General features: G+C 41.1%; 1 protein-coding gene across 1 annotated transcript in view; it reads right to left on the reverse strand.

The window, feature by feature from the left end:
- Positions 1–25,033, reverse strand: part of cacng2a (calcium voltage-gated channel auxiliary subunit gamma 2a) — a 92,658-nt gene that overhangs the window by 37,557 nt on the left and 30,068 nt on the right. The window lies entirely within an intron of this gene.

A 25,033-nucleotide genomic window follows, 5' to 3' on the forward strand; every position in this document is an offset into this window, starting at 1 on the left:
CATTACTTGTTTTGTTGTGTTGTATAAGTGAAGTAGATAAAGGTAAAAACCGTTTTGCATGTTCATGTTTTTGTTCTTCAGCTTTTCTCAGTCTGACTTTTTAAAACATCATTTTCACAGCTCCACAACTTGGAGGACAGGTTCAAAGGTCCTGACCAAATCGTGGTTGGTTTTTTTGGTCTTTACTGTAAGTTAACTGAATATTTTAGGTTTCAAACAGTACATGTACCTCAAGGTGCTTTATACTGTAAGGCATAGGTGTCAAACTCTGGCCCAATTACATTTGGCCCGCGAAGCCATACCAAATTACTAGGTTAAGCTGGCCTACTGGTATTATACAGCTAATATATATATTGTTTAGTATTAAGCTTTGCTTGTTCCATATTCGGTTTTTCAGCAAAACCTGTTTGAGTCCATAAGAAAAGATTCATTCTTATATCTGGAGGAAGATTTTTTTTTCCAATAAATATTAACGTTAGCCCGCGACTTTGTTCCAGTTTTGAATTTTGGCCCACTGTGTATTTGAGTTTGACACTCCTGCTGTAAGGTAAAGATCCTACAGTAATAAAGAGAAAACCCAACAATCAGACAACCCCCAGTGAACAAGCACTTGGTGACAGTGGGAAGGAAAAACTCCCTTTTAACAGGAAGGAAGCCTCCGGTAGATCCAGGCTTGGGAAGGGGCTGTTATCTGTTGCAACTGGAAGGGGCTGAGGGGAGCGACACAGGACAAAAGTCCCACTGTGGAAAAGAGCCAGAGTTTAATACTAACTATTAATTAAACACAAACTGGTTTATGATCATGCACAACACTTTTGTTCTTTTAACGGTCAACACAGACAGTGTCATAACAGCTCATATGAGTGGACTGATCTCTTTAGAAAGCGCACCTGAGCATCAGGCCTCTCTGGCAGCAGTTGGCAGCTTGTAAACAAGAGCTGTGCAGCTGGTGCGACCTGGAGCTGCTCCAACTGCCGTGCAGAGAGAACCTCATCTCTTTTTGGCTGACACCTCGCCGCTCAGGTATGCTGTCCATCCAGGAAACAGCATCCCTCTCCTCTCCCCTCCCTCCAGCTCTTCCCTGCCTGTCTGCTCCGTGCAGAGATCTGGCATTGATGAGGTCACTCAGGGTGACGTGGCGGGGGAGGCGCCCATAAGGCATCCATTATGGTCACCTGCTGCTGCAGCGAGGAGGCAGATGCATGGCCGTTTGATTGGACCAGATTAGTGTTTCATTAACTTCTTCATCTCCTTTCCCTCCAGTGTCCCTCTAATTAGGGGAACAGGTGTTGGTTACCATGGTGCCGAGGAGGTCTTGGCAGCGAGGCATGATGGGCACAGCGGGATGCGGTTATTGCTCCGTGAATGGCCCACATACAGCGGTGGGAAGGGGACCCCCTGGTGACGACCACTCAGATATTAAAGAGAACGTCACCTGACAAAACAAGCCATCAAAGCGCCCTCGATCGACTCTCTCATCATGACCTGTGGGTTAGCGCCAGCTGTTGTCTGGTACGAGTATTGAATGGAGAAATGTTCATCTGATTGCCTCACTGTCACTTATAAAGTTTGCCTACAGATGAAGCACAAATACTACCATAATTCAGTAAAAATAAAAACGGGCTAATTTTGTAATGAATGAACATTTGCAGGTACTAACAAAGCCATTAAACTACTGGAAAACATGATAAATAGATGAGCTGATGCAATTTAAAAAGCACAGGTCAGACCTGAATGGTAAAAAACATGTGATATATGTGAGAATCACCAGTTCACACAGATGTTTTCTTTAAGGAAGTCTGGGTACCAGTGTTCAAAACAAAGCTCGATAAGAACATTAATACTGCTTCTAAATTGTGTCATATTTAGTCACTCTGCCACGTTTCTTTCATTTCATCCAAACCTGAAACTATTTTGCACTGTTCCCCCTAAAGAATTTTTATAGTTAAGCTTCTATATATCAGGTTTTCTCTAAAGGATTATAAAATCATTAAATTTAAATATCTATAAATATAATTTTTATAAATATCTATGGAAAATTTGCAGTCAGCCATTTGGCACGCGCCATATTCACCTTCAGATTCCCCTTCAGAGTTCTGAAAGAGGTCTGATTACTAAGAAAAGAAGAGGCTATAAAAAGTTGCTAAAGAATGAGGTGAACTCCTTAAAACATTCATGTAGTCCTAATATTTAGTCCTTCTTTGACTAAGAAGTTACAATATAGATACAACTGTAGTGAGGTGAAGAGAGTCTTTGTAACTGAAACTGAAACTCATTTGATCTTTATGACACGGTTCCCTGTTAATCAGAAGATCACTAACTGGTCATAAAGGGATTTACATAGTCAACAACAATGCTCAGGCACTAAGGTGGTCAAAGTGTGCTAACAAAATATCCCGTATACCATTACATCACCACCAGCCGCATCCTGACCCACTGATGCACGGAAGGATGACTTTATGCTCTTTACGCCAAATTCAAAGTACAAATTGAGAGTCGTCTGTCCATTCCTGTTCTCAGCTCTAAACTTTCATTTTTCTATTCTAGGATCTGCAGGATTTCTGAATATGGTCACCTATGTGCATCTATGTGCGAGAGGGGGGAAGAGAAAAAGAGAGAAAAGCAGGCAGAAAGACAATTAATGGGAAGGAGGAGGAGAGATAAATACAGGAAGGGCAGGTAACAGAGAGGTTTTGAAGGGCAGCGAGGGAAGACGGAGCAGGAGGTGGAATACATCAAGTCTGAGTGTCAGTGTAATTGCTGAGCCATGAATAGGGTCTCCAGAGTTTAACGGTCCTCCACAGTTTTGCACTTGATGCTCTGATATATGATGTGAAGCTCCTCTTTGGATGGCGGACCAAATTTCCAGTCAGCTGCTGGGTGATTTCTTTTCACTAAAGATAACTGAAGCTGAAGGAAAATAATCCACCAAAGCTTCTATAGCCTCTGTAGCTTCTGTAGTGAGCATGCTAGTTTCAGTAGTGAGTTGGTGACTACTGCAGGTGTAACCCCACCGCCTTCTGCAACTACTACCCCCAGTCAGTACCTCTTCAACATACCTGCTTAAATAAGCTTTAAATAAGTTGCATTTCTAGGAGACGAGAGGCGGGGGGGGGGGGGGGGGGGGGGGGGACACACTTGTGCCTCCTCTCAGAGCATATTTCACTGAAAGATGACTTGTGTTTACATACGACTACATTACACACTCCCAGTGGAGCTGTCTGAGCAAACTAGCAGCACCAGCAGCAACCCACAGAGCACCATGTGTGTGTCTTAACAGCGTTATCAAGTGGGTGTAAGATTTGGTTTGCAGCTGGCTGGCCTATCCACAGTTGTGTGATTTGTAATACCAGCTGTGGAGAGTGGCCTATTGGGGGAACCACTTCAATTAGCGTGCTGAAAGATTTATGTGACACTTAACCGCTCCAAACTGTCCTTTTCTTGTAAGACATGTAAACTCAGCAGGCTGGTAAATGTTTTATAATGGCATTTTCATTTCAGAGGCCTCCCCACGTGAGTGTGAATGCAGGGGCACAACACGGAGCGATCCGTTTGGCCATTAGGAGCTTTGGCAGGGGGACTGCTGGTGAATGGGAAGGTATTACTGAAGACTCAGGTGTTCAGTGGGTCAAAACACTTATCACTTTGAAGAGAAACACCTGTGTGCACTGAGCAGCTCTTGTACTTTCAGCACAGTATGTCGAGTAACCGAAAAGCTCTGTGTTTAAAATCACAAGGCGGCTGGAAATAAATTTTTTCCACCATGAGCCAGGATGAAGGTACAAACATTTTTTTCAAAAGATCCTAAATTCTTTAACAATGCAATGAAGTAAATGGTGTTTCCTGCAGAATTCATGTTGGTGTTATTTTAAAAATTACAAAATAAAGTATTCTCAATTGAAACGGCACACATATTGCTTCCACAGTTCTTCTACACAGAGAGAAAATTACAGTAAATTGCAGGTGATCTTGAAATAACTTCAGAAATACCTTGGCAATATTTTTCAGACAAAGCTTGTGTTTAGATTAATTGGTGCACAAACTGCAGTGTGTTGATTACAATTTAGCACATCCTGAACGTAGTCAGTGCACCGCACTGCTAGCAGCTTTAAGAGGCATCACCTCAAGAAGAGACCGCAGTGATTTAGTATTCAAAAACCAAAAAATGTCAGGGAAATTCAGCCACTTGTAGCAACAACAGGTAAAAAAAAGTGAAGTGAAGTGGGTGGTACTGAGTTAAACTTTTAACAATTTTCAAGTCAGCAACTGAAGCAACTACCAACAGGAGCAGGAGGTGGTCAACACAAAACAGAATCTCTGAATGTTCAACCATCAGCTAAGATGTTCAGCGTTACAACAAAACTGGTGAAATAGATGTTTTCTTTGCAAATATGCAAAGATGCTCATGTCTAGCAGGTACGATGCTTCACCCTAAACTGAACTCCAACATGCTCTCCTTTCCAACTTTGCACTTTCACTGTGCCTTTATGTTGATGTAGATTCTCAATCTTACAGTTCATGGTTGGTTGAAGTGCTCAAGTCAAAGCAACTGGACTTCATTTGGTTCTTGAAGATATTTCACCTGTCGTCTGAGAATCCCAGTATTTACCCTGGAGTGGGTTGTCAGCTATTAACTATCAAGACCCAAAAGAAGTCCAGCTGCCTTTGAGCCAAGGACTTTAGAAAATTTCAGTATGGCTCAAGTCTAAACTTCATGAAGTTAATGTGGAAAAAAAATAGCAATAACGCGTTACGTAATAATATTGATATGATTATAATATTTATAATAATAATATTTTTCATTGAATAAGATGAAAAAGATTTATTCCCCAATCAAAAAAAGCTTCCTTCTATAGAAGCCTATGTGTGAGGGGCAGGGCATGCTGCAGGCTTATATGCTACAGCACCACGAATCAAACACACACTAGCAGACGAAACCACAAGAATGTACAGTTACAAGTTTTTAGCATGTATCTTGAATATCATGTGCATACCAGTGTGTATGAAATTTATTTTGCCTTATGTAGCTTGTTAGAGTATAAAGATCTAGCTATTAGCTCTGTAAAGTACAGCAAAAAGTATGTAGGACTTTGAAATGATACCCTTTTTTAAAACCAACAATTAACAAGTCATCCATGAATTGTTGTACTGAATTAAATGATGACCCGTTTAGTATTTTTTCATCCTGGACCAAAATGACTCTACTTATGGTTCAACAAGGTGAGCAGTCTGATTTTAGCCATATTAGCAGCTCAAAGTCAGGCCTCAAGCAATGCTAAAAACAAGCTAAAATTAAAATGGGAACTGATCTTTCGCTTTAAAACACGCTGGAGGTTTAATGTGTGTTGTCCGGTGGATGTCAGTGTGTTTAACAAGGAGTAAAATTAGAGGAATTTTAATATAAAAACCAATTTCTCTGCAGAGAAGCATTATAACATGAAGGATGAACAGATAAAATGAAAAACAAAATCCTCAAAGGACTTCAGATAACTTCACAGAATAGATGAAAAATGAAACTTTCTGACACTTCTGAATATTGAAATAACCACAGCCTGCTCAGCCGGACTGAAAAGCAGCAAGTGACCATGATTTATTGAGCTGCCGCCATAAAACGATAGAGCAGGTTTATCTGTGATCTCTTGCTGGGAGTGAGCCATCACCAGTCCCTCCACGGACCCTTAGCTGTGGTTTAGGAAAGTCTTTGAGTGTTGTCCAGAGAGGGTGTTATCCTGACTAAGTCAATCAGCCCAGACACCACTGACCGCCGTTCCCTCCTATACTGGGAATGAGCTATGGGCTAACCCCATGTCCTCTGTGTCCCCTCCCGTCCCCTGCAGCCATAAAGCACCTCATTACCACAGAGCCTGGAGTGGCAGAAACACTCAGGAGTGAAGTACAGTGTGTGTGGCAATGAGAGGGGGTAGGAAGGTGAACGTACAGATTTACAGTTGCCCACAGCAGCAAGGCTCAGGGTCTAGTCCTGAGGGGCCGGAGCTTATCCAGCCGGCATCAGGCTCATTTTCACGGCCCTTACACAGCACATACACATAACACCGAGGAGGAGCTCTTGTTGGTCTGGTGATGTTGCCATGTTGCTCTTTATTCAAGCTTTCTTAAGGGTGATGTTCACATTTAGGTGCAGGATATTGGACCAGCTCCAGCTGAGCTCAACCCAATGTGGATCTGTTCCAAAGTTTAGGTGTTGACTGGTTAAAAAAGGTCCGTGATGAAGCTGAGAAAGTTTTTCTAATGCTACTGATAGCACAAGCATGGGCCCTGGCCCCTGGTTATTACAGGAACAGGAAACACTAACTCCTATTTTCTCTCTTGCCATCATTCTCGCAGGCAGATTTCTGGCCTGCTGCTGAGAAATTTCTTCAAGTTTTAAGGCAGCTTTGAGTCATTTCTTCCTCCTCGACTGTGAGCTAATCTCCATTTTGCTGCATATAGTATGATCGAAGTCACTGCACAAAGCCTGACAGAACACACACGGAGGGATTTTAGCGTACTTTCCTTCTTTTTCCGGGTGATTAAACCAACATATCACACAACAGTATCATCAGCAGTAGGTGAGATCCTCAAATGCAGATGAAATAACAGTAACAAGGAACATGACCACGTATGATTCATCTATCTGGTTTTATATCCAGCGCAGAAGAGCATCAATATTCCTGCTGGAGCTTTCCAGTTATTTGACTCATGAAGATCAGTTTACTTGTGTGTCTTTGGAGAAGTTTCATCTGAGAGAGCGACTCAAGGGGGATCACTTATCATTGGTCTAAATAAAGAGGGTTGAGTTGGACTTTCATACCTCAGTGAGAAGTGGGGAAGAAATGAGTGAAAGCTGTTTTAAAATTTGGTTTACTGAGTTGAATCAAACTAATTTGTGCTGACAATTATCTTCATTGAGTAGCTGATTAATTTATCTGATATAAAAGAACAAAAAGCTCAGTTAAACTTTCTACACACCCAAGATGACTCCACCCTATCCCTCTTTTTAGCTGTTTACACAAATAGGGATGTTTATGGGATGGAGTCTACCCTGCTTACAGTGGGTGAGGGACAGGGGACACACTGGACAGGTGATCAGTTAGGTCTATTACAGAGATGCAGACATCCATTTGCAATCATATCGGCCAATTTAGAGTAACACGTTAACCTAACGAGTGTCCCAACACTATTTTGCTAGAGTAGTTCTTTAAATACAAATTCATCTCATCTATCTAAGCTGGCTGAAAAGCCTCCTTATCGCTGTGTTATTCAAATTTCCTAAAGTACTGCCTAACTTAAAACTAAGCTCTGTTTAAAATAAAGTGTTCCTAATAACAAAGGAGCATAGATGATATATGAAAGATTGGTTGTGTGGTCAAGTGAATCTGATGGAGAAGTGCCTACAACCTGCGTTCTTTCTAATGGCCAGCAGGAGGAAACTGCTCTGGCTGCAAAAAGCTGTTTATGATCCAATCTGTGGAAAAATGGCCTTGCTTCTCTTTTGATCTATATGAGCTCCTGCTGAGATTATGGTCTTAATAGGTTGTTGCAAGTATGCTTCAATACACCATGATGCTAGTTTTAAAAATCTGGTTCCTCTGGAGTGAAACAGGGGATAAAGCAAGTTATGATTTATAGTCTGTTTTAACTTGAGATTGACAAGTTCTACTGTAAAAACCCTCACTCATCACTTTCAAATTAAAAGTGGCCAAAATGCTTGAGATAGGGCGTTACTAACTGTTGATGTAATTGGACCTCTGCTTGCTGCCATAATGCACTGAAAACTATAACACTGCACACTGAAAAAAGTGCAATAAGCCAGTTGCTGAATTTGCATATAAGAAACTCCCTATCTTGTAATTGTTATATATTGTTTAAGGAACCAAGGCTTATCAGTTTATCAGACTGAATTATGTTGAAATGAAATGGAGTTGTCATGTTTTATCTCCAGAAGCTCCGCCCCCCCAGAGCAGACTTTGCAGGAAAAAATGGCTGCTCCGTCCACCATGTTTTGTCTTGCTTTGGAAACTTAACAGCAGTCTAGAGCTCTTCACTTCAAAGGTAAATAAAAATGTATATATGGACCTTTACTGAGGTAACATTTTTTACTGGTATGTGGGCTGGTTATTGAGGAACATGAAAAGCAAACATAAGGCTCCAGTTAGCTAATGTTGATCGATATCTAATGATGTGATGATCAAATTAGTAATAATCAACTGTAACGTGGGTTAAGATTAAACCTAAATAAACAGACCGTCACAAACTTTCATCAGTGTCTGCAGTAAGTGGTGGTACCAGCAGTATCTTAACAATTACACAGAACTGGACAAATCTTTCCTGGATGGCAGAGGAGAGAGACGTCCGGGTCACGCCTGCCCACACATGAAACCCTCTAACAGTGATCAAGCATGATAACTGCTGCCACATTGCTGCAAACTGAGACAAAGGTCTGATGAGACACAAACACGTAGGAGGTGCATGATGGGAAGGGGAGGGTGGGGGGTTGGGGGGGGCTGCAGGGGGGGGTCAGGAGGACTTGACTGAGTAGGAGGTGCAGTTTAAAGAGAAAGAGTTAGAGACAGGGAGATTCAAGCCCACTTCTGATTTGCCAGTGGGTGGCATTCTCGAAAACTTTCCAGGCAGCCACTGAGTGCGTCAGCATCCAGAAACCCCTCCTTCCCCTCCTCCATATCCTCCTCCTCCCACCTCCATCCTCAGTCCCTACAGCAGCCGTTGCCATGTGGACATCAGAACCATTTGCTGCGGTTGCCATGGATATAGCTATCTGGGATCACATGGTTGGAGCCGGTGAGGTGTCTTTAACCCCTGGACACAAAGCGGCTTCAGTGACACAGCATGCAGTATTAGTCAGCAGCTGTTATAGTACCAGCACGGCAGCTTGTAAGCTAGCGCTGACTCCACACAGAGGCCTGCAAAGGCAGTCAGGTATGCTTGTGTCCTTTCGGGTCAAACATATAAACTTAGTGTTGGACTACACCACGGATGGAAAGAGATATATTGCTTATATGGGTCATTTAACTTCACAAATGAACACAAATGGTCTCTTCTGGTCTGCAGTTACACTATTGCGGCATTCCCATGTGGATGCATGCACAGGTATGAGCAAATAAATCCCCTGTGGATGAAATAAAGGTAATGGGTTCATGCATGTTACACGTTGACATCATCTCCCTCCTAATGAACAGCCATCCTAGCAGCAATGACAGGATCCCTAATCGTCTTATTCATCATCATAATCACACCTTATTCATCCTTATAATCACTATATTCATCTTGGTAATGACCCTGCTAAGGCTGGGAGGCTCATGTGCACCATCGCTCCCAATACGAACACACACACACACAATACTGGGGCTTTTTCCATGTCAGCACTGGAGCAGAACTGTTGCTAACACTTAAAGACGCAGTTTATGCACTTTTGTAACATATTTGAAATATGCAGATAAGGTATCACTGCAGTGAGGATCAGCCATCAAGAGATTTCATTTGATAGCTGCAAAACGGGGCCTGGCTTCAGATCTGGATGCAGTGAAGGCTTTTTTGCCTCCACCCACACCACCCTCACCTGTGTTGGTGAATCAAGGAGGCAGAGGAAGAGGCTCAAATGGCACTTAAATCACACACATTCAATTTTAGAAATGCAAAATTGGTATTTTGTAAGCTGGCATCTAAACACAGCTCCAACCAATCACAGTACAAATAATTAATGTTTTTACAGAATGCCACTAATATCAATTCCTATATAGTCACTAACTCCTCATTCAGTTTGTCTTTCATCATCATTTTTATAAACTGTAATCATAGTTTCTGATCTTTGCTTTCCAAATTGTAAGTGAATCTGAGCTGCTAATGCCAACTGATTTTGGGGGGAATGTAATAATTAATTTGTGTAACTAAAAGTTAAAAACATTGCACATGGACACACAAACTCCCAAGGCTAAGAGAAAACACACTAAATGAATCTGTGAAATTTACAGATCTTATCTAGTTACATACATAAGGCTCAATTTTTTGTCGTTACCCACAAACTGTACAAAAAAAAGCCTTGGTTGTTGTCACAACTATTAGGTTTTTGCACCACATTTCTAAAGGCTTGAACTTGACCACCTGGGTTTTTGTTGGAGCCTGAAGTTCTAAAGCGTAGGTGTCAAACTCTGGCCCGCTGGCCAAATTTGGCCCGCAGCCTAATTACATTTGGCCCGCGAAGCCATACCAAATTATTATTAGAGCTGGCCTACTGGTATTATACAGCTAATATATATATTGTTTAGTATTAAGCTTTGCTTGTTCCATATTCAGCTTTTCAGCAAAACTTGTTTGAATCCATAAGAAGAGATTCATTCTTATATCTGGAGGAATAAATATATTTCAATAAATATTAACGTTAGCCCGCGACCTTGTTCCAGTTTTGAATTTTGGCCCACTGTGTATTTGAGTTTGACACCCCTGTTCTAAAGGGTCATTTGGATGAGAAGGTGGCATGGTATATTATCAGTAAAGCTAGTTAACAAAGTGCATTCACAGGTGGCAAAATCACAGAATCCTGTTGCACTAACAAATTACACAAATAGCACTAGAATTTTAATCAAAAAATCAAAGAAGAGCAGACTTCTTGGACAACCTGGTAGTTCGATTAATTTCAGAGCAAACCAATGCTTCAACATGGAGGAGAGGTCCAGTTCAGCTCAGTCACACAAGCCTAGTGACCAGTTGCAACCATCTAGCAAAAACAGGTTGTGAGGGAAAAATTACAATTCTGTGATGGGCTGGAAAGGGTTGCTGACGTAGCGGTGAAATCAGCTGATAAAGTTTGACCCAGAGAGAGGTCAGTGACACCCTAGTAACCACCAGTTGCTGGGAAAGTGGTTGCTGGAGTCATCTAGGTAAAATTAGTTGCAAATGCATATAGTGTTACACTGAAAACCTCATTTTGATTGATGTGATTCTAGCAAGCTGCTGCAGTAACCTGTAGTTTGTTTTGGAGGACGGCAATTTGTCAGCATCGACAGTGGCAATCATCTAGTGATTAAAACAACCACTTTGGTTCCTGCACCTTGGTGACCAGTTTGACCTGGTTACAGTTAGCAACTGTTTGCCAGCCAGTTGGGGAATAAACATTTTTCCCCTGTTGCCAGAGGTTGCCATGGAGTTCCTGACTGGTCTCTAGACCTGTGTGACTGAGACCTAAACAAGTCTAGTAAAAAACAGTAACTATAATGGACATCATGTGCCCATATTGGACATAATAGCGGACACCTGTAAGCAGATGATTAGAAAGAGACCGTTATCTTATAGTCTCTGAATGCAAAGGTGCTCTAGTAGACGTTACAAATGAACAATATGGAGTTGAAAATGACTCTTTAAGACATTTGTCATGGACATTTGGAGTCTTAGCTGTGAAAAGTTAACCGGAAAGCAAAAGGAATACAATATTAGCAGCCTGGCAAATAAAGATGCATCTTGCAGGCTGAGAGGTTGGCAGGTATGTAACGCAGCAGCTGTAGCTGCAGGTGATGTGGGAGGCAGACTAATGGAGGCAGCAAGGTGCCGTCAGGTTTCGGCTCGTTGGAGGATGACTGACAGATGTTAGACAGTCATTTGACCTCCCACAGCTCGGCTCCAGCGCTTGCCCAACAAAGGCGTTCTTCTCCGTCCTGAATGGCTGAGTTGTCTACTGCTTTTGATCTGAAACGCCACATCTGCGTCTGTCTGTGAGCCGCTGCAGCACTGTGTGTCTGTTTACTCCTGAGTTGATGTGTTGATGGAAAAGAAATAGGGAGGAGATCACCTGTGATACACTACCAAAGGAACTGCGAACCCTCAGGGAGGCCAGACCCTCTCAGTCATACTTGTTTCTTCTCACTGCTTTCTTGACTCCTCTCTTCAAGCCGTCCTTATTTATAGTGTTCTACTTTTATATTCTGCTTGCTGCCCTATTGCACAAGAAGAGCTCAATATGTAGCCACTGTCACAGGTTCTGTTTAGTTTTTATCATCTCAACCATCTTCAGGAGTAAATTTATTAACTTTCAATACTGCTCAAAATTTGAAATGAATGCGTCTTATGTTAACCCTTTATCACCCAGATATTATACAGGCTATTGTAGGCCATGGTAAAATCTAGAAAGAGCGGATTTTACCACGTGCACAGAGAGCAAGAGTTGTCTGTGTTCAGACAACAGTACCTTGTGAATGCTTTGTACTACTGTGATACACCAAATATGCCCTAAATGCTCATTGTCTCTTCTTTCTGAAACAATTTGGATTTTGTTTCTAACACAAATGGTGATGGGGTTACAGCCATTTAAAGAGAGCTTGTAAAATGGGCCAGTTGCCAGTTTGATGGTAAAAAAAAAAGAAGCTGTTTTATGCAACAGGAAAGCGTGTAGTTGCCTTTTGCAAGTGTCACCACCCTCTGCTTTTTATAGAAATTATATTGGGAGATGACATCGGGAGATTACATGGAAGACAGGTGATTCTTTCATAAAGCATGTAGTCTGTGTGGAGGTCGAGGTGGTGGATGGATCAACAAAACGTTGGTGTTTAGTGGAAAGTGTTGCTTGTTTTCCACGTCCAACCTACACAGCGTTTTGTTTTGTTATGTTTTCTCTTTTTTTCACTTAAAAATATTTTTTGCAAAAGGAAAATTGACAAGAGCAAAGACGTTCACATCCTCTAATTAAATGTGCTCTCTCATACTGCTCTCTCAGTATGAATGTAGACAAACAGCAGATCTGACCACTCACAACAGACACCACTATCTGTCCTTGTGATATATATATATATATATATATATATATATATATATCACATTTCATAGTTTAGAATTGATTTCACAAAAATTAATGTGACGCGAACTCGGGCCAGTAAGGAGCTGTGAAATGAGTGGGAGGATCATTTTCAGGCACGGTGTAGATTAATCGTATCTAATCTAGAAGTTCTCATATTTTCCAGCACTGGAATCACAGATAAATGGTAGCTGCGACAACAGGAAGGGACATTTGATCAGAAAACATGCCATTTATATTTGACAACTCATTCACTCATTATTTGGCTTTGTAAACTGCACAGTATTTTATTAGATTAGAATATTATTAGTCTGGCAGAACAGTAGGAGCATAATAGATAACAGTTGGAGTATGACATTACAAATAATAAAGAGCAATGTAAAAGACTCCAGAAGCAAATACCTTGCAGGAAAAATCAAAGTGCTAGTTTTATCCCTCTATATGAGATGACATCATTAGATTATTAATATTGAACCGTCGCTGTGCAGTATTACTGTTGAAGCTGCTGATTTGAAGTGGATTTCTATAAAGGAACAACAGAAAAATCTGACTGTTTGTTAGACATTTTGGATAGTTTTCAGAGGTCAAACATAGTTGCTGGTTTAGTGAAATGAACGTGATATCAAAAAGTCTAAAACTTAATCAGGGCAGCTGTGGCTCAGGAGGTAGAATGGGTCATTTACCAGCCAGAAAGTCAGTGGATTGATTCTGTGACTGCTCCTTTCTGCACCTCAAAGTATGTTGTCTGTCCCTCAAGTAAACTATGTGGCCATTACACTATGGTACTACACAGCAATCTGGGAACTGATTGGCTCTTGTTTAAGAAGCTGAGGCCAATGATTAAGGTGCTTCTGGCAGGCATATGAATTAAAACAGGCTTAGAAAAAGCTAAAAGCTGTCAGTCAGCAGCTTTGAGCTCATATTTTGATGAATTTCTGCTAAATGCAATTCTTTATTTGCTTTCAATGTGGACTGTTTGGCTTCCTGCTGTATTATAAGTGAAGACAAGATGAGCACCATCACCCTCATGTTCAGAGGAAGTGGGAAGGATTTCTCCTGCCTGTGGTCCATCTGTGCATCACAGCTGAGACGTGTGGAAACACCAGGACCCATTAGGTCAGGGAGGGCAGGAACCGCCGTGAAGGAGAGAACAAGCTTTCACAGATCCAGGAACAGGAGTACCAGTGAGTCACTGGAGCTGCAGCCGAGTGCGTCACAGCCTTCTGGTCAGACGGGGTGAAAGCTGTCCAGTTCTTAGAAGAGTCCCTCAGCAGCACCCACAGGGAGAGGCATTCCCAGAACACAGGCCAAGTAAACACTTCACACAAATAACAACAATTGGAAAAGCAACACCTCACCTACGCCAGTCACAATCATATAACGATCTCCACAGGGGGGGAAAACGGGTTCGAATCTTTTTGGTCCTCCTTAGAAACTTAAAGCATAAAGCATGCTTTAAAAAGCTGTTTTACATGTGCTCAGCAGTACAGTAGTTTTAGAGTTTTAGGGATGTCGCTGACCAGTAAAATCACTTATTTTAGTGTTTATTTGAATGAAAAAACACATTTAAGCACAGCATGCACACAAGCACAGGTGATACAACAATATCCCTGCAATGAGGTGGATGCAGTTTTGCTGCAGGTGGAAAGTGTGAGTGGTAAGCAGGATAATTTGTTCCTCAGCAGCAACACTGACAAACAGCATTTAGCATCAGTCTGCCAAACTTGGTGTAAAATCATGAGAATTCAGCGTCAGAATGAAAATTAGGATGCTTAGAAGTAACTTACATTGACTCATAAATGGGGTGATGTCAACCCAAATCACTCATTATGCAGGGAAAACGGAGAGTCAATCACAACAACCAGTCCTAATGGCTTGGTGTTTGCTCTGTACTTGTTGTTGTGTATGAGTATTTCACTTCTGGTGTTATGACATCACAGCATCACATCAGCCAATCGAATGCACAACTCACCCTTCAGATTCCCGAGTACGATGAGAACATGTAAACATAAACATGCTCATGGATGAGGTTTTCTCAAAAGACAAAAATGATCTGCAGTTAAAGCAGACTCATTAACACAGAGAATTAAGATTTCAGGTGAAGTTATTTCCAACAGGACGATTATAAAGGATATTTGTTCCTGCAGTCTGAAATTTGAAAAGTGTGAAGGAGTTACAGGCACACAAAACTGCTGACAAAGAGGCTGACATTTGGCAGTTTTCTGCAAACATTTTTAGTTTTCACACTGTTTGATTAGCCACTGACTGCATTTACCTTGCAGTCATAAACCTGCCTTCTATCTAATGGCCAGCAGGGGGCGACTCATTTTGTTGCAAAGGAAGCATCTAGTCATAGAAATGTATGAAAATATTACACAACTTCTCACTAGATCCATGACCTCAGAAAACACTTTCCTTATCAGTTAATGGTCTCAATGACTAGTTTCAGATTTTACTGAATACAACATGATATTTCTTTACTAAATCGTGGTTCAATTTGCAGTAAAATACACGATAAAGCAGGACATGCTGCAGAGCAAGCTGCTTTTCAAAGACCAAGATGGGAATGACCGAAGTGCTCAAGACAGAGACTAAATTTACCTGTGTGTGTGCTTAAGTATCAGAAATGATTATTAGATAAAATGTAGCATTTTACAGTCATAATAAAACTTAAAAAGTGACATTTTCATAGTTAACCAGGGCTGATGACTCCACACCATCTAAAATTGATGGAAATTGATAGATCCAGTGCACGTTTATTCACAGAACTTGGTTTTAAAACAGTTTAGTCTTAATAACAGCTGCATGGATGCTTCCTCCATTTTTATACTCTGTAACAAGGATCAGTTTAATTGTAACATGAATGTTGCTAATACCACAGTGTCACTAGTCATTGTTTCATGTTGCTGTTACATGATTCTAACAGCTCTTCCGAGGGCGCCAGAACTCATCCAGTACAACGCCTCATCAGATAGTGACGGTCATCGTTACTTAAATATGGGGAATAAAGCATGATTAAAGTATTCTAATTCTATGAAATCTCTCCTGCAAACTCCATTTGCGAGAAAGACTTTGGTGGAGGAACTAAATTATGGACAGAAGACAAAAGACATGCCCCTGTTTTCAGTGCAGGTGCTGTGTAAATGGGCAGAATACTCTAATAGCTGTTGGCCAACATGAAAAAAAAGGAAAGAGAAAAGAATTAGAAACTGGGCAGGTACAGGATACACGCCATGCTGCTACAGGACATAAAACATCCTCTCTGCATGACTGAGATGCCTCCTGCCTGCCGCACAGTGCCGCACTCCAACAAACCGACTCTTAATCCCTTAGACCTGAATTAATGGAGTGGCATGAATTTAAAAGCTTTGTCCGGCAGTCCAAGGCAACAACAATCTAAAAAAAAAAAACACTATTTACTGTGCAACACACATCCTAAAACTGCATGAGTCATTTTTAATTAAACAACCAAGGCTTGCCCTGCAAATGTGTGACTGATGGGTCAATGCAAAAATTAATTATTATTGTTTTTTAAATAATTTTTTCAGGGCTTTTCATGAATTTATTAGCTATGCCAGAGCCAAGGGATTGGCTAGGGATTATCACCCACACATAACAGTTGCTTATTATTTAATGGGCTTCATCACTGATTGAAAAAAATAACAAAATGAAAAAAAAAAGAATAGTGTTAGTTCTTATAAAAACTGTGACAGCACCCCTGACTGTGGCCAGTAAAATGAGGGGCAACAAATGGAGAAGAGGCAGACCAATTAATACATTATTTACATTACTAAATATTAATCACCCATAATTTCAGCTATTTCTCCAGAAAAAAACCCTCCCTGGTCTCCTTTCCTATTGTTTTTTTGTCAGGAAAGACATATGCAGAGGAGAGATAGTGGCTACACTGGACAAAGGGCATTGAATATGGAGCTGCCAGGCAGGGCATTGGTGTGACAGAAGAGGCTGTTTGAGATCAGGGGAGATGGAGGTAGCTGAGCCCCAGTGGGAGCAGATGAAATAAGTAATATGTTGAATAATGCAGATTTTTGCTATTAGAGCACAGCAACTGATCTTGGGCTTTTTTTTTAACACCACATAAATGAATTGATAAATCAATGAAAACAATTGTAGTTCCAGCCTTAGATACAGACTACTCAGTTTCTCAAAATTGTGTAATCAATTCTTCTGTCTGGTCTGTTAATTGCCAGAAAATGCTCCTAAAGCCCAAGACTAAATACTCAAATTTGCTCCTAAAAAACTCCAAGTCATCCATCTATGAACTTAGAAGACAAAGAAAACGGCAGAAACACTCACACTGGGTCATCAGCATTAGCATTGTTCTTGAGAACAAGTCCCTTAATCCATTCACTTACTGAACTGATTGGTCCACAACCTTCGAGTGTACTATGTGAAATTTGGACCCACTAATGCAGCCACCTTAGTATCAGCATTCTAATGTAGCTTTTAAGTCCATATCAAGGCACTTTAAGGTATCTAAACTAAATTTATCCCGGATTTTTTTCAATGAAATTAAATTTAAAACCATCTGATGCTCAGATTTTCTGCTAAAAAATGACTAATTAAATCTGAGCAGCACAAACTCCACACTAGATCGAATAAATACAGTTTACACACACCTCAGCTCAGAAGAACTTTTAGAAAGTTGCTGTAAGTGTATTTCAAGTTCAGGCCCACATCATTTCTGAAGCAACCCTTCATCCTCCTCACAAACAAGTAGCGATCGATATCTTCTCTTGTCCATTTTTAACTCGTGCGTCTTTGCTTTTATCGCTTTAGGTCGGCTGAAGCTAATCAGATCAACTTGTCGAACTTTTTGTTGCGCAGAAACGAGGGCGACGTAACGCTCTTTGTGTGTGTTGAGCTCTAATCTCTCTGTGTTCGTGGTGAAGCTCGCAACTGTGCTGTTGCATCTGAGCGGGAGAACAAAGCGTCCTTTAAACTTTCTCACCTCGGGTTTATATCCACAGCCTGGAAAACATCACACTCAATTCCGCTCAGTTTAATAAACTGGCAGCAGCGCTGAGGTATCTGCGCCGCGGATTGTTCACCTCTCTGCGCTTGTGATGATGAAGTAGTTGCTGATGCTCTTTTGGCTGTGATGAAATCCTAAATGATCTGACCTCCGCTGCTGGCCTTTTTCTATGATTTACATCACATCCCCTGCAAGTGAGCTCACGGTATCAGCGCAAAATGTGCACAGTGAGCACAGCAGGACAGTCCGTGGTCGTTATAAATTCCCTCTTAAAACAGCTGCCCATTGATCTTATGAACGTGCCGCACTCTTATTTAAATCAACTGGACTCCTGACCACCATTAATAACGGCAGGAACACTTGCGGACAAATCTGCAGGGTGGGAGTGTGGTTATTTTTACTGCTGACTGTAAAAGATCACAAATCAAAGGCAGTCGATGCAGCTGTTTCTCTGGATTATAACCATCGCTGTATGAGCAGCGAGACAGGAAAAATGAAACAGGCCTGCTACTATTATTACCAAAGACGAAAACATTTTGTGGTTAATCTTATTAAAATATCTTAAATTGGAAAAAGAAAGATCTGTGCATTTCATCATGATTTGTGCTTTTCAGAATTTATTTGTTTGGAGGAATCTGCGTCAACTAATGGCTATTTTACTAACTGATTAATGCGCTGATTATTTTCTTAATTAAGAGATTGATCGTTTGCTCAGTTAAATAGAAACTGATGCCTCCAAATCAATGCAGCTGCTGAATTTATGATCCTATAAGAGTAGACAATCCTTAAAATTACCCAAACAATTATATAAAAGAGATGACTAATCAATTACTCAAGTAACTAAGCCCCTGCACTAAAGTATGGTACTCAAAAAGGTAGCATGAGTTTTACTTTCTGTCTCAGCAGATGGTTAAATATAGGAACAGAGATTAAAATTCTATTTTATGTGAATTTAATATATTACCTGATCATCCACAACCAAAGAAAATCAAACACTACTGTATTATAGTATCATAAAAATCTACTTTTTCAGCTACAATCCAATTCTGTGTCAATTAAGGTTATTTTATTTTAATACTGTAAACGTGTAAACATTATTCTGCAGATTAATGGAGACCTTCTGTCTGTGTGTCCTTGGGCAAGACACTGAACCATCAACCCATTCACCCAGAGAAGTCACTTTGAATAAGGTGCCAATTAAAAAGTAATGTAAATGTAAATGTAAATAAAGAGAAAGAAAGTCAGTAATGCTCCCAGGGCGTGCCTGGTAATAGGATCAAAGAGCACAGCCCTGTTACAGGGTGCACATAGCGCACAAGAGCAGGATAAATAAGTGCATGGACTGCATGAATGACATGCAAGTATAGTGAGATAAAGTCGCTAAAGACTTTATGAGTGAAATACAGCACCTTGAGTCGACTGTTGTTGTGATCTGGTGAATGAAAGTTGCCAGAAATTAAGCCAAAATCAATAACTCCTAGTTACAGTAGCTGGCTGCAGTCAGCCAAAAACGTCCCCCTCATTCTGCTACCATATGGGGTGGAGGTTAGGGTGGGGAGTCATTATAATTGATAGCTAATGAGCTAATCACTTTTTATGTAGAAAATGATTAGGTATTTTGGCCCAGCAGGAAGTAGGACCGCAGTACGACGTGTCTAAACCCTGTAACTAATGCAGAAACTGCGGTTTCAAATTATGTCACCAGCACAAGAAGCAATCACCCAGTTTCACATCATTCACCCAGTCACCCACCCATCTATCCATCAATTCTCTCAAGTGCCTATCTGACCAGCGTGTGAGGCTGGGTGCACTCTGGAGAGGTTGTCAGTTCACCACAGGGCTAACGGATAAACAGAAACATGTGTGGGAAGAAACTGGAACTCAAGCACAGTGCTCACCGCCCACTGTCAGTGTATGGTAAATAAAATATAAACTATTTACAAGACCACAAACAAAGTAAAAACCAGCGTTGTTAAAGTTCGCGGAATAAAAAAGTTACAAGACTGTCAGGAGGGTGGTGAGGCTCTGCCAGATCACCGACAGTGCTAACTAATGTTAAAGGCACATAAAATTCAACATCTATTAATGTGTTGAAATGCTAAACTTTGTTATTAAGTAATCACAAATGTCTGTGGAAAGGTTTATAGCAGTCCATTCAGTGGATGCTGAAATCATTTAAAAGCAGCACCAGCGTGTATGATTCCATCCAGTTAGTATTTTGTACTGTTTGTGTGATCTGTGCTGAAATGATCGGGACTACAGGCCTGTGGTCCAGGCTGACTCACGCTTGTGTTTGCAGGGCACTGGGGGTCCTGATCGCCATCCCAGCTTGTTAAATGCTCTTCAGAGCTGCTCTTAGCAACACACGCGCGCACACACACACACGCATGCACAAACACACAATCTCTGCCCAAAAAAATGTTGTGTATCCAGCCACCTGCCCACTCACCATCTCACACAGGCATAAAAATCAGTTATGAAAGAAAATACACTTCCTGTTAAAGTTCTGACTTGTAACTCGTCCCACACTGACGCTCGGTCAGGAACCCCCTCACTGTGTTATGTTTTAACACGGTGCCGTTGTGTAAGTGAAAGATACCATTTTATCATCGATTTCTAATGTTAGGAACGGTAAAAATCGCACACCCTCCAAACGGGAAAGTTCTAGTTTTGTCTGGTATCACTTTTTTCCCCCCTTTTTTTCTAATTGTTTGGTTAGGCTTAGGTGTTAAGACGTTAAACTGCATGTTTCGATTTGGGCATAAAATGAAGTGGTTAGGTTCAGGGGGAAAGTGTGATTTGGATTCACAACATAAAAAACATGCAAAACGGCTATTTGTCTGTTTCTGTGCCTCTAATCCAATGTGTCTGACTAAGCAGTCACTATGTAACAAGTTGGGAAACTCGTAGTTACATTGTCTCATTACATATTATAATAAATTGAGTTACTGGGATCTGCATATCTATCTACAAAATAATAATGATGTCTTTAGCACACACACACACCTTTTCTGTCTTAACGGATACCGTATCTTTTTGCCTTTTTATCAACATATATAAAGTACTGTAAATTAAAAATAAATATATAGGCTTTTTAATTAGAAAATGAGATGGCAATACAGCACAAGTTGTGTTTGGTGCCTCGTAAAGTGTAGCAAAGTCATAAGAAGGTGTAGCAAGGTAGTCTGAGAGGTGAAACTCAGGGCAGAGCAAGTCAATTTTAAGACTGCTGCAAAATTCAAGCCTATCAACCTTTTTCCACTTTTAACCTCACTTATCTGGAGCTTGGTGGTTGGACGATAAGACAATGATGTTCAGAGACTTTCAAAAGAAATACTGTGAAAGTAGTTCACTGCACCAGCAGACCAGAAATGGTTTTTGTGGTCACTGGATGTGATTTTCAGCTGCATCCCTGAACTGTAAACATACACAGAAGTGATCCGGTACAATGTGGAGTGAAAATATATTCAGAACTCCACCAACAGTGTATTGGAAGATACAGGAAGATAACCATTTTCACATATTTGACTCGAGATGCATTTCGTATTTATATCCTTATGATATAATAGTTCAAAATGACCTTACAAATAAATGTCCAAAAATGTTTCATGATGGCTGCCGAGTAGAAAGACTTGCCGCTAGAAGGACACAACATCTAGAGCTAAACCAGGACTACACGTCACTGATGGTTTGTGCTGTTTCTGTGGATGACGACAAAGTTGAATAATATAGCTCTCAAGCTGTTTAAAAGCATAAAAATTAACATACAATAGCAAGCAAAGCTCAAAGCCAGCCACTCTGCTGCAGCACTGATGCGTGTTGGAAAGTGTGACTGTTCTGCAGCCTGTCCGAGCATCAGTCTTGAATAATAGAGCCCTAATGATATTCCCTGAAAGGGGGAGTGAGACATACTTTTTACAGTTGGCTACATTTACAGTGATTATGACTCACTCTATGTTAATATGTCAGTCTTTCTTTGCAGTAAAAACAGGATGTTTAGGATTCCGTCGCTGGCTAATAACACACGGGCCGATAAGTCATCGTCATCTGGAAAAGGCTCAGTTATACCACATCCTCCAAAAGAGGTCGAGTTGCTCTCTGCCAACTGTTTGTGATGTGCATAGATAAGTCCACACAGTGCGATCAGCGTCTTATGCAAGATTTTTAAGGATCAAGAATGAACTTGGAGTCCTTTTATGGGTTTAGAGGTGGCGGAAGTAAACAGAGATATTAGTCACAACACAGTCAGAACACAGTTGGGGGGGATTTCAGTGCCTGGAAGAAATCTGCAGCAATGGAAAAGATTTCTTACTGTTGAGAAATATCATGAAATCTACCTTGTGTTCTGCTACATCAATCAGGAGCAGCTTCCCTGCACCAGTATGACGGCTGTGTTGACAAATGATCAGTTACTAAACATTTTAAATAGTACAAATTTCACACAAATTACGGCCTTCCTTTGTGTTCATCTGGCTTCCTCTGCCACATTTCATTTTTGTACGTTATGCTCATACTGAGGTGCCTGTGCTCTCTTTGCTTTTGCCTGGTGCCTGACACCACCCTGATTCCACCCAGCATATGATATTAATCTTAACACCCTCGCTCTCCTTTCTTTCTCACAATGCCCTCATCTCCCTTTCTGTTTCCTCTCTTCTTAAAAGCATCTAGTGAAAAATCACTCCCACCACTACCACCACTGTGAGCGTGTGCGAGCGAGAGGCTTTTCCTCAGGCAAACAAAGTACTTGTCGTTTTGAATGCGGCGAGAACTGGCAGATCGGGAACATAGTTCCTCTTTAAGACAAGCTTCAGGTTGAGTTGTGGGAATTTTCAGCCCACTTTTGTATACTTAAAATATTGTGGACTCCTTTCTTCCTTTAGTGTCTGAAACCTCTATCAAGTGATGCTTCTTACCTTGCCCTCTGCAAAATTACCAGCAGCATACCCGTGAGACCAATCCATGACTTATGAACTGAGCGGTTTAACACTATTGTACAGCGTAGAGGATGCTGACACAAAGGTGCCCTTATACAGCTGCCCATGTGACTATTTTAGGTAATTATTTGTCAGATTCCATTAGCTATTGAAACCCTTTAGCTAGTTATTTTAGCTATTTAGAGAGCAGGGCTATGCTGTGCATAGTACAAAGCCCAGCCACAAGGTGGTTTCCCTCGAGGTCCAAGGTGGGGCCACCATAACCCTATTTTGGGCAGGGTGAACTGGTCCCTTGGTTTTCTTTCTTTTGTTGACAGTCCCCCAGACAAGCTGGAGGAGCTGACTGGGCAGCAAGAGGTTTTGGCTTCTCTGCTTAGGCTGCTGTCCCTTTAACCCGACATGGATAAGTGGCAGAAAATGGATGGATTTATAACCTTAGGCTAAATTTAAACAGTTTACCAATTTCTTTTGTCAAGCTATATGGCGTGTGTGTGTGTTTGTGCCAATTATGTGTATTTTTTCCATTCAAATCCTAAATTTATTATAAAAAATTGCAACTTTCCATTTTTCCAGTAACATCCTGAACATGCATACCATGCATTACAGTAATGCTACCCATTGGTATATATTCTACTGGTGGGGGGTAATAGTGCTAACCTTTAAATAAGACAATAAGCCCTGATTAGGTGCATGAAATGTAGATTTCAGTCTCTTGCCGGAAAATGATTTAAAAAGAGTTTTCGGTGAATTTAAATAATTCGATCAGCTTCTCCTTGCTCTTGAATAGTGCAGACCTCAGCAACACCTGTGCAGTTTAGCAGATAAGGTTATTGCGGAAAGATAACACAGTGTTCGCAGAGATACAAATGCACAGAGAGGCATAAAAGGCAAACTCATTTCCAGTAAAGGTGATGTGGGGAAATGCAGTTAGATGCAAGCAGTGATGAATATGACAGCAGGAGTTCGGACAGCTCGAGGGAGTGAGTAATGGTGGTTTACTGTAAACACAATATCTCATGCCAACATAAAAAAAAATCTTTTATGCTATTGGATGTCTCTCAAGTGGAAGCGTTACTCAGTTTACAAATTCCCATGATTCATATGGCTTTGGACATGCTGATCAATATTTGTGATCGTGAACCTCTCTCACTCTCTCAGCCTCAGAGTCTGATGTCATCAAAGCTGGAGATGCTCTATCGACGGCAAACGGCACACTGACTTTGTGGATCTTTCCAAAGGATATAAGCTTTTCCAGTGAAGCCAAGCTCCATTTTAAAAGCAGAGATAACAGTTAGGAATCAGAAAATGCATGCTCACACTGTCAAAGTCACCTTTCCCATCTCTGCCAATTACAGTAAGTTCTCTGAGGTGCAATTCTGTAGCTCAGCCCGACATCACACATCAGCAGGAGAGACAAATTCCAGCACTGCGAGACAGCTGCTTTATGCTCGGCATCGCAAATTGAATTGTCTGAGGAAGTACAATATATCAGAACACTAAAATGCAGAGTTGTTCACTTTTATGAAGTCTCAACCCTCATTTTAAAATATATCAAGTGCTGTGTCGTAAATGGAAGTGCTTTAGAAAAACAAAAATGAAAAGTGACTTCTGAGCACCCACCAGGCACCGTGCAAGATGGTTTCTTATTTTTACACGTTCTCAAAGACCCAAAATGATCCCAACTGCCTTTCATCTGCGTTGTACAGAGGACTACAAACCTGTTCTCCATACTAGGGACAAGTGATTGCCTGCACAGCTTAAAAATGTCAATGCCTAAGTGCAAAAAAATGTGCAGTTCCCTAAATGGCCTCCTGGTAGGCTCCATGGAAAAGATAATCTCCACCACAGACTTCATAAAAGATGACACCTACTGGTTGGTGTATATCAGGGGTGTTGAACTCCAGGCCTCGAGGGCCGGTGTCCTGCAGGTTTTAGATCTCACCCTGGGTCAACACACCTGAATCAAATGATTAGTTCATTACCAGGCCTCTGGAGAACTTCAAGACATGTTGGCTGTATCCCAATTCAGGGTCTGCAGCCTTAAAGGCCGCATTTTAAGGCCGTTTACGTCACAGCGACGCGACGAAGGCTGTCCCAATTCGAAGGCTGCTCGAAATGCGGCCCTCGAATGCGTCCTTCATTTCCCTGAATTTTAAGGATGTAGCGGTGTAGACTTCATGGCCCAACATATCCTAGAATGCATAGCGTGGCGGTGGGTATGGATAATTTTGACGGAAAAAAAAACAGCGGATGAGGGGCGCCCGAAGAGTAAACTTTAAGTAAGTACGGAATATTATGTCACTT

Source organism: Neolamprologus brichardi, chromosome 4, assembly GCF_056152115.1.
Source record: "Neolamprologus brichardi isolate AB-2024 chromosome 4, ASM5615211v1, whole genome shotgun sequence".
In the NCBI taxonomy this organism is placed as follows: domain Eukaryota; kingdom Metazoa; phylum Chordata; class Actinopteri; order Cichliformes; family Cichlidae; genus Neolamprologus; species Neolamprologus brichardi.